The sequence below is a fragment of the Alosa pseudoharengus genome, unplaced genomic scaffold, assembly GCF_046254945.1.
Source record: "Alosa pseudoharengus isolate Yale_2024_CS ecotype anadromous, Long Island Sound unplaced genomic scaffold, YU_APseudo_1.1 YU_APseudo_1.1_scf_20, whole genome shotgun sequence".
Lineage (NCBI taxonomy): Eukaryota > Metazoa > Chordata > Actinopteri > Clupeiformes > Clupeidae > Alosa > Alosa pseudoharengus.
Window position 1 is genome coordinate 15,457,655 of NW_027468664.1, and position 10,000 is coordinate 15,467,654.

Genomic DNA, 10,000 nt, shown 5'->3' on the forward strand with positions numbered 1-10,000 from the left:
TTTCTTCCTCCCTGTGTCTCTGTTCTCTCTCTCTCTCTTTTTCTTCCTCCCTGTGTCTCTGCTCTGTCTCTCTTTTTTCTCCTCCCTGTGTCTCTGTTCTCTCTCTCTTCTCTCTCTTTTTCTTCCTCCCTGTGTCTCTGTTCTCTCTCTCTCTTTTTCTTCCTCCCTGTGTCTCTGTTCTCTCTCTCTTTTTCTTCCTCCCTGTGTCTCTGTTCTCTCTCTCTCTCTTTTTCTTCCTCCCTGTGTCTCTGTTCTCTCTCTCTCTCTTTTTCTTCCTCCCTGTGTCTCTGTTCTCTCTCTCTCTCTCTTTCTTCCCACCTGTGTCTCTGTTCTCTCTCTCTATCTTTTTTCTCCTCCCTGTGTCTCTGTTCTCTCTCTCTTTTTCTTCCTCCCTGTGTCTCTGTTCTCTCTCTCTCTCTTTTTCTTCCTCCCTGTGTCTCAAATCACTTCACTGCTCTCTCCCCAGTGGGACGTTATTCTCAGCGGTCCTCCCACTCTGCCGCTGCCCATCTGTCTGATGCTTCCTGTCGTCCGCTTGACATCCCCTCATTGTGCTCCTCTGATGCACCTCACAGAGCGAGCACTCACCTCTGCACCTCCTAAGCTCTGGGTCTCTGCTCTGGCCATGTCTACCTTCCTCTCCTTTTCTTTCTTTCTTTCTTTCTCTCATTCTTCCCATTCTACCTTCACCCCTCTTTCTTTCTGTTTGTTCTTCTCTATCCCACACCTTTTTTTCTCCTGCTATATGTCTCTGTATCTCCCTCTGTCCTGTACATCTCCGTATCTCTCCCTCTCTCTCTCTCTCCTTCTATTCTACCCTTCTCTCTCCTTTATTCACTCCCTGTCTGTCTTAATCTCCCACCCTCCTCTTTCTTATATTTCAACCAATCGTCTGTGATTTGATTGGCAGTTCAGTATAAATGTCAACAAACTTTCACTTGGACCGCACCTTGAGATCGGCCAACATTTTGGACTGTACTTGTAGGTCAGAATAAAAGAGGTTCAGGTAGTCCCTGTGAAGATCTTCTGGGTCTTTATACGTTTGAAACGCGGCGACTGATGTTACTGTGTCTGGTCACGTCAGCACAGTCTTGCGTTTGATTTGACGTTGATTGGCTTTGCTGCTCAGTTCCAGATCACTGGAGGATTTTATCTCTCACTCACACACCTCTGCTTGCCCACTCACTCACACACGCTTACACACACACACACACACACACACACACACACACACACACACATAGACACACACACACACACACACACACAGACACACATATACAGTGCATACACAGACACACTCATGCACATCTACACACACATTCATACACACAGAGACACACACACACACACACTTGCACTGATTGAAACAGACCTGCGGGAGGCAAGGTGTGTGAGCATCCATCTGATTTTGACGCACAACCTGTTCCCACTCCATGCTCCCTGCTGCCTTTTCTCCTCCCTGCTCCCACCTCCTCACACACACACGCACACACACACACACACACACACACACACACACACACACACACACACACACACACACTCCACTCTCCACTCTCCTACTTCTCCTGTTCTCCAACCCCCATTGCCCTCCTCTAAGAGGAGCCCCCCCCCCACACACACACACACTTCTAATAACTCTGTTGCAAATGTGTGTAATTTATACATCAAACCTGCTACACCTGCCACATTTTCCAGAGGTGTCATTCAATACAAGTGTTGCTTGATGATGCTCCTGTGCAGTATGACTTTAGGAGGAGCATTCACTTTGGAAAAAAGCGTCTGCTAAGAGCCAAAGACATAAACGTAAACATAAACAAAAACAAATGACCGGTGTGCTGATAGTGAGATACTTCCTGCCGTGACTAGATCTTGCCATTGTGTGCTTTAATTATGTACTCACCTCCTCCTGAGCCATCCTCTCACTACGGCGGTTGCCCAGCAGACAGGGAATATGTGATGCAGTTAGAATTATGTAATGTTCCTGTAAATAGAGGTTCTGACCGTGTCTGATGCAGATGTTCTCATGTGAGAATGCTATAAAAAGTTGTGCAATGGCACTCCCAACATAATTCTTTTGTAGGGGTGAGATACAAACTTGAACTTTGAATTTGATGCATGAACTTCAGATGAAAGAAAACCTCTGCCATTTGGCGTGACATGGAATCCCATACAGATGTTTTTTATTTAATGTTTCGGGTCATCCGCACTCATGTTTGTTTCATAATCAGCTCTGTTCTCACTTCCCCCGTGTCATTTCCTGTGACCTCCTCTGGTGGGTCGTCCGGGGGCGGGTGGCCTGGAGCGCTCTGTACCTGTGGCAGATCCTGACACCGACACCTGCCTTGGAACGGGAGGCGGTAGTCTTGGCGACGGTGGTTATGACGACAGTGTGGATGGGGAGACCTGTCAGGATCAGTCCGGTCGTCTGGTGCTTAGCCCACGACCCTTCTGCCACCCCTAACCCCCCACCAGTGAGGAGAGGGGGGGAGATGCTGGGGTAAAAGGAGGGAGGGAGAGAGAGGGAGGAAGAGAGAGGGAGAATAGGAGATAAAGAGAGACAGATGGATAGAAATATGCAGAAGAAATACAGCATCATTCAAGTGGTATAAAAATGTGAAAAGCACTCTCTATTGCCAGTTTTTGCAGATGTCCCCTCTTGGTCACTGTTGCAAGGTGGCAGCACAATATGACTCCATAGAGGACCACACACTCCCAATGCAGAATCAAAGGCCTCATTCTAAGCCAACAGAATATACCCCAATGAAAGTCTCATTTACCATAACATATTTACTGTACCATACTAAATTTAAATTTTGTTAATAGATTGACTGCAATCCTATACGCTGTAGCTTGAACCAAGAGACAGTTAGGAGAGAGGAGAGGCAGGAGAGGCTGTGAGAAGCAGACACATATATTGTTTAATGTAGGGAACAGGCACTAAGGGATAGCACAATTGAATGTGTTCAAAAGAGGGTGAGAGAGTAGAAGAACAAGCGAAAGAGAAAATGAGAGAGAAAACCTATGAATAGGCTGCAAATAGATAACCGCAGCATTATTCTTAGGTAACCAGCTTTTTGAAACCAGCATTTCGCTAAGTAATGAATTTGTCTTTTTTTATTGTGTAAGATTGCAAAGCCTTTATAGTGCGTTTTCCCTGTAGCGTTTGTTATTATGAAAGTGCAGAGAGCTTCAGTAGGTAAGCCCAACACGGCTTCAGAAATCAGATGAACAGCCAAGAGACAGTGTCCCAGGATTAGAACTGAGCATTTGGCTTCATTCAAACAGTCTGTCTCACTAATAAAGTACCGTATGGTACACTTATTCGGCATCAATATTTCAGATGGCTTTATAATCAGGCTCCTGTCACTAAATGCATGCAGGTCCTCTGCTGGTGTGCTGTTATATTTGTTCCTTTCATCTCTCTCTCTCTCTCTCTCTCTCTCTCTCTCTCTCTCTCTCTCTCTCTCTCTCTCTCTCTCTCTCTCCCTCTCTCTCTCTCGCGCATTGCATCCGCCTTTTTTCTCAAACTTGCCTTTGTTATGTGATTTCAGCCCACACAGAAGGCAATCGACTTCCTTCATTTTAGCCAAAGAGTATCTATCTACTCCATTCCTCCTCTCTTTCTCTATTCATTTGTCCTCTCTCTCTCTCTCTCTCTCTCTCTCTCTCTCTCTCTCTCTCTCTCTCTCTCTCTCTTTCTCTTTCTCTTTCTCTCTCATTCTCCTCTCTCCCTTTCCCTCCCTGTCTACTTTTTTTGTCTCTCTGACTTCCTGTCTTTCTTTAGTCGAGAAGATGATACATCTTTCTCTCTCCCTCCCTCTCCCTCCCTCCCTCTCTCTCTCTCTCCCCTCATCACTGATAAGCGTGTGTAGTTCTCCGTTCTGACCCCGATGGTGAGTGTATCAGGAGCATCTGATTGCAGGAGCGGGCCGGTTGGCTGGGCCGAGGGCTTTTTGATGGTGAGGTGGAGCTTTAGTTGGACGGTCCTATCTCCCCCTAACAGAGCGACATACTCCGCTGGCTAGTGTTGCAGGGGTTAGGCAGGTAATGGGAGTCCGCGGCGTTACCCAGGATGCATCTCTGCCGAGGTCCAAGGGCCGGGGCTGGGGCCTTTGATCCGATCTCGCCGAGCCGCGGGGCTTTGAAGGGGAGAGAGAGTGGGCTGTGTCTGCCTGCTGCTCGCCCATCAAAAGCCGACACTGCAGAAGTTAGGAAGTGTGTGTGTGTGTGTGTGTGTGTGTGTGTGTGTGTGTGTGTGTGTGTGTGTGTGTGCACGCGCCAGTGTGTGTCAGTGTGTGTTTGTGTGTGTGACAAGACAGAGAGAGAGAGAGAGAGAGAGAGAGAGAGAGACAGACAGAGATTGCATGTGTGTAAGTGTAATTAGAATAGGTGGAGCCTCTGAGTGAGTTTCCATTTGTGTCATTGGTGGTTGCTTACCTAACTGGACACTGGATACTGACGTTAACTGCACACAATGAACTCCCTCTATTTCACTGGGATTTCTTTCTCAGCACTCTCTCTCTCTCTCTTTCTCTCTCTCCCTACATCTCTTCTCTCTTGCATTCACTCTCTTCTCTCCTCCATCTCCATCTCTACTTTCCAAATTTCTGTCTTCTCTTCCTCTCTTTTTTCTCCTCCTCCTGTTCGATTTTCTTCTTATTAGCTTTATGAAGTCCATTGTGTTGTTGCCGTGGCAACTGCCAGTGGATGAGAAAGTCATAGTTATGTTTGAGATGGCTTACATTTATAGCTGGGTAATTTAAGAGACTGAGAAGTAAAGAGTGAGGGAAGGAGAGAGAGAGAGAGCGAGAGAGAGATGTTAATATGGAGAAAGAGAAGTGGAGGTAGTGGAGAAAGTCTTTTTCTTTCCTCCGGTAAACCATAAAAGGTTTCCTTGCTTCCTGTGTCAAACAAGCAAGTCAGTCAGACACACACACACACACACACACACACACACACACAAACACGCACTTACCTGTACACACACCAACACACACACATGCATAGACATATATAGATATATGACACATATAAAGCTATATGACGATAAAACACATGCATGCATACACACATGCACACATACTGTACACACACATATTGTGGCAGATCTTAGAGCATATAAGCATAGCCACCTGTGTAGGTGTTGCTGTGAGTTTCGGTGGTCTATATATAGCTGAGCTGTGCTGGAGTGGTCTAGGGAGGGTGCACAGTATTGATGTGGGACTGCATAGTGCTGTGCCAGCTTCCAGCAGTGAGGGTGAGAGGAGGACTAGAGACCCCACATGAACCCACAGAATAAACAGCAACACATCCACACTATTGAACTTGAGCTTGAGATTCTTTAACGCTGTGATGTTGTTTTTGACTCGACATTGGAAGAACCACATCACATTTAGTTAAATGAGGTGTGTGTGTGTGTGTGTGTGTGTGTGTGTGGGTGTGTGTGTGTATGTATGTGTTTATTGCACATACTTAAACACAATTGCTACAGTCTGAAGGAGCTTTAAATTACGGTAAAAGGCACATTGCAAAATGCCATTATGCACCCTAGAAACACAGAAAATAGGGTGCTAAATATGGTTTACATTGTGATCACAATAAATAGAATTGCAGTAATAACAATAGTTTTAAAAGATAGTTCATTTCAGTTAATTCAGTGAAAGGACTCCTTAAATCAAATCTATAGAGACTACTACCATCATGAACTACTCGGAGAGGGCAAAGGTTTGTTTCTGATATATTCGGATAGACTGATTACCAATTTAGTAATTGGTAATGTAGACTATGATTGATTTTCCTGTTCTTCAGGGAGAGACTATTAATTGACCGATATAATGATCTCAGACGTTCATTTTCTGCATGAATGAACTAATGTGAGACTATGAGACTAGTATGAAGTTGGGAATCAAGCCAGACACCCAAGTATTTAAATACATTTCATTCCTCGAGAGGGGTCCTACTGAAAAATTCATCGACCCATTATTGGCTTGATGCCAAAGATCAGCTCGAGAGGCAAACAAGATACAATAACATACTATGTAGAACCACCTGCTGAATGAACAAGATACAAGAAGTGTGTGTGTGTGTGTGTGTGTGTGTGTGTGTGTGTGTGTGTGTGTGTGTGTGTGTGTGTGTGTGTGTGTGTGTGTGTGTGTGTGTGTGTGTGTATGTGTGTGTATGTGTGTGTGTGTGCTGTTTACACCCGTAGAGCTTCCACTTGTTTATCTAGGATGCCGGAAGCAAGCACAAACAGGAAATGACCTCATCAGCACTGATGAGCCGGAACTGTGTGAAGTGCAGAGTAAAGAGGAAAAACATGTTTACGAGACACGTTTAACACACAGCATTAGCAACGTCCTATGAAAGCTTCATTTTGCTCCCTTATTTTGTTTATGTCCCCTTACACACACATTCTCTCTCTCTCTGTTTTTCTCTCTCTTTTTTTCTCACTCTCTCTCTGTCTCGGTCTGTCCATTTTCTGTTCCGTTCTATTTGCCTCTCTCACCTCGTACACACTCTGATGCGTTGGCTGAGGAACGCTCTGTCTTGTCCCTCTCGAGCTTCCATGAAAAGCTGGGTGGTGGAAATATGACTGAACAATCATGTGCAATTAGATTTCATTATCTGTGTCCTGAGTTGACCCTGCGAAGGAGGGGATGGGCCACAGTCAGTCCGCAGATTTGACTCGTTTTAAAGCAGCACTATGCATTTTAGAGTTACAGATTTGACTCATTTTAAAGCAACACTATGCATTTTAGAGTAACAGATTTGACTCGTTTTAAAGCAGCACTATGCATTTTAGAGTAACAGATTTGACTCGTTTTAAAGCAACACTATGCATTTTAGAGTAACAGATTTGACTCGTAAAGCAACACTATGCATTTTAGAGTAACAGATTTGACTCGTTTTAAAGCAGCACTGGTCATTTAAAGCAACAGGCTTGAGTTATTATGACCGCCGCGCAGCGAAGCGGCGGTCATATAGGTTTAGTCAGAATTTTTTTTTTTTTTTTTTTTTTTTTTTTTCTTTTTCGCATGCCCAAATTTCCGTCAATGAGTCCCGGGACACTGAAAGACCGGGGTACACGAAACTTGGTGGGCATGTAACCCCACATGGATAGCATGGAACCATCGTTTTTCATTTTGATCTGTGGCCCCCCCGATGGACTGGACCCCCCGAAAGGAGGGTAGGGCAGACACAGTTTTCTGTGAATATCTTGAGAACGGTAGGGCCTAGGATGACCATTTTTTTTCGTATGTTTGCCTCTAGGAGTCATGTTAACCCATTTCATGTGCACACATGTGCACAAACAGATACACACACACACACACATACATTCACAGTAATCATACGTATGACACATACACAGTAGACATATGTACGCTTGCATGCACAGGCACATACGCAGGCACACACACAAGCACGCACACACACACACACACACACACACACACACTCACACACACACACACCCACACACATAACATAAACATAACACAAACAATCAAGAATTTCTCAAAATTATGAACAGGCAAGATGGAGGTGGGGTTGTATAAAATTAATTTTACATGTGAAATCTATGAACTAATCATGTTTTGGTACTTGTTGTCTAGCAGATACCAAGAATTGAGTGTGGATAATGCAATTTAGTGGGACAGTTAGAATCATATAGGCCTTTCAGCGTGATTTCTTTTTGTGGAAAAAATGTGCTGGACTGGGCGGCGGTCATATTTTGTACCGCTCTGCGGTACATCTAGTTTTAAAGGCATTCTGTGCAAGTTTTATACCTAATATAACAGTTTCATATCAGTCATTTTGTTGGCAAATGATAAGAGGGAGAATCGTCTGCATATAGCATAGCTGGCAGCGCCCTGCAGGTGGAGAACCAGCCTTACAAATGGGCTGTAGGCACCCCAGTGACATCTCACCAGAATTGTGAAACATCACCAGGTCAGTAGATATGGATTTTTGGACATTGTCTTCGCCTGTTGCTGGTCCTTCAGTTCAAAACAAATGCCAATGTACCGGTGTCCAGGGGGGAAGGGCTCAAGCCAAAACGGCAAGGTAAAATATTAATACTCCATGACTCTAGGGAAGCCCATTAAAAAATACCTGGAACTGCATTGTACAGCAGCACTACGCATTTTAAAGCAAGAGACAAGTAATTTTAAACATATGCATTTTAAAGCAACATATTTTAGTTGTTTTGAAGCAACACTACATACATGTAGTACAAAAATGTATACATTATTGTCTTTTTGTCATTATCACATGTGAGCAAAGCCAAACCAAGTGAATATCAACCAACCAACCAACTAACCTCCTGCACTTGACCTTTCTTCACAATCCATAACTGTAGGACACTCTCAATTCCTCAGTCAGGATATATCAGTCACACGTACAGCAGCAGGCAGGGCTGAAGTGGGACACCTAATTTTACCAGAAAATTACAAGTTCCAGCGGCCCTTTGGGGGTACTTCAGGAGAAAGATTAGGCCTGTGACTAACAAAGGCAGAGTAAAGCCACTTTATTTCTTGTGAAGAAGAGCAAGGCAAGCTAGCCTCTACCACATGTCAACAGTGACAAGCCCTGTAAATGTGCACCTTCTCTTCTGTGCCTCTGCTTTGCCCAATTTGACCGCTCTTCTGGCTTTGGGTCAGCTTTTTTCCTTGCTACGTCCCCTGCTCACTGAAACTGTGAGTGTGAACATTAGATTTTCCACATTAGGAGGACCCAAACACATTGAAAGATGTTTAATTTTTGAGTGCTTTCGAAGCTATTGATTTGGGATTATTACTTTACAGTAAAATTAACTATTTTTACTACACGTCTGCCTCGCACACACGAGAGTTTGTCATACCAGGGCCAGGCCACTTGAGGAGGGGCCGCTCATTTACTCCGCTAAATTACTGCAAACGTAAAAATTTACTCCCCTAAATTACTGCAAATGTACTTGCGATTTGTGAATAGTTTCCCTGACTGCTACTTTGTTAATATTTGGGAAACAGCGAGTGAGGGGCTGCAGCCGCCCAGCCCAGACTGCCAAAGTGGCGCAAGGGCATAGCAAATGAACTTCAAGAACAATATATTTCAGCTCACGGTATTCAGACTGGCCCCAAAACGTTAACGGCCCACCGGGAATCCTCCCGAAGCTCCCGATTAGCCATTCCAGCTGTGGCAGCAGGCATGGCTCTAGAACCTCATTTTTACTAGTCACCAATTCTGGAAAGAACCAGAACCACACCACCAGTGGAACTGGGCTGGACCAGGACCAGAGTCTACAGTTCCAGCTGTTCTGTGGGTCCCTGTCTGCCCCTCCAGCGCTGCTGTCTGTCCACACTCTGACTGATTGATGAGACCCTGGAGATTGGCTGGGCGCTAATTGGTGTTCCTCCAGAGAGTCATTAACTTTAGTATTTCATGAGATCCCTTTGATCGCAATCTCTCTGTCATGTGATGTGCAGTGCCAGCTAAAGACCCCTGCTGTGTATCTGTGCGTATACTGTGTGTGTGCGTGTGTGCGTGTGTGCGTGTGTGTGTGTGTGTGTGTGTGTGTGTGTGTGTGTGTTAAGGCACAGCAAAAACAGCTCTGACAGTTTTCATCAAACAACAACACACAAATCAGAATAAATTTGATCAGTATTGGTGAATCCATCCATGCTCACACACTCACAGACACTATCCTTCCTATTTCTTGGCTTTTTAGTGTAATTCTTTGATTGTAAGCATTGCTCCCTCTCTCCATACTCCTCTCTCTCTCTCTCTCTCCCTTTCTCTCTCTCTCTCTCTCTCCATCTCACTTTCTCCTTCTGCCCCTCTCTCTGTCCTTGTCCCAGTACCCAGTAGCTGGGGTCTAGAACATTAGATCATTATGAAGTTTATTTTAGGTCTCTTTAAATTAAAGTGACTGCTAAGCAAACATAACCATAAACCTAGTGGACATAAAGACAGTGATATCACGACAGAGAGGCAGGGGCTGTATGGAGGAAAAGTC

General features: G+C 44.7%; 1 protein-coding gene across 4 annotated transcripts in view; it reads left to right on the plus strand.

Annotated features, from left to right (window-relative positions):
* Positions 1–10,000, plus strand: part of anks1b (ankyrin repeat and sterile alpha motif domain containing 1B) — a 276,364-nt gene that overhangs the window by 179,835 nt on the left and 86,529 nt on the right. The window lies entirely within an intron of this gene.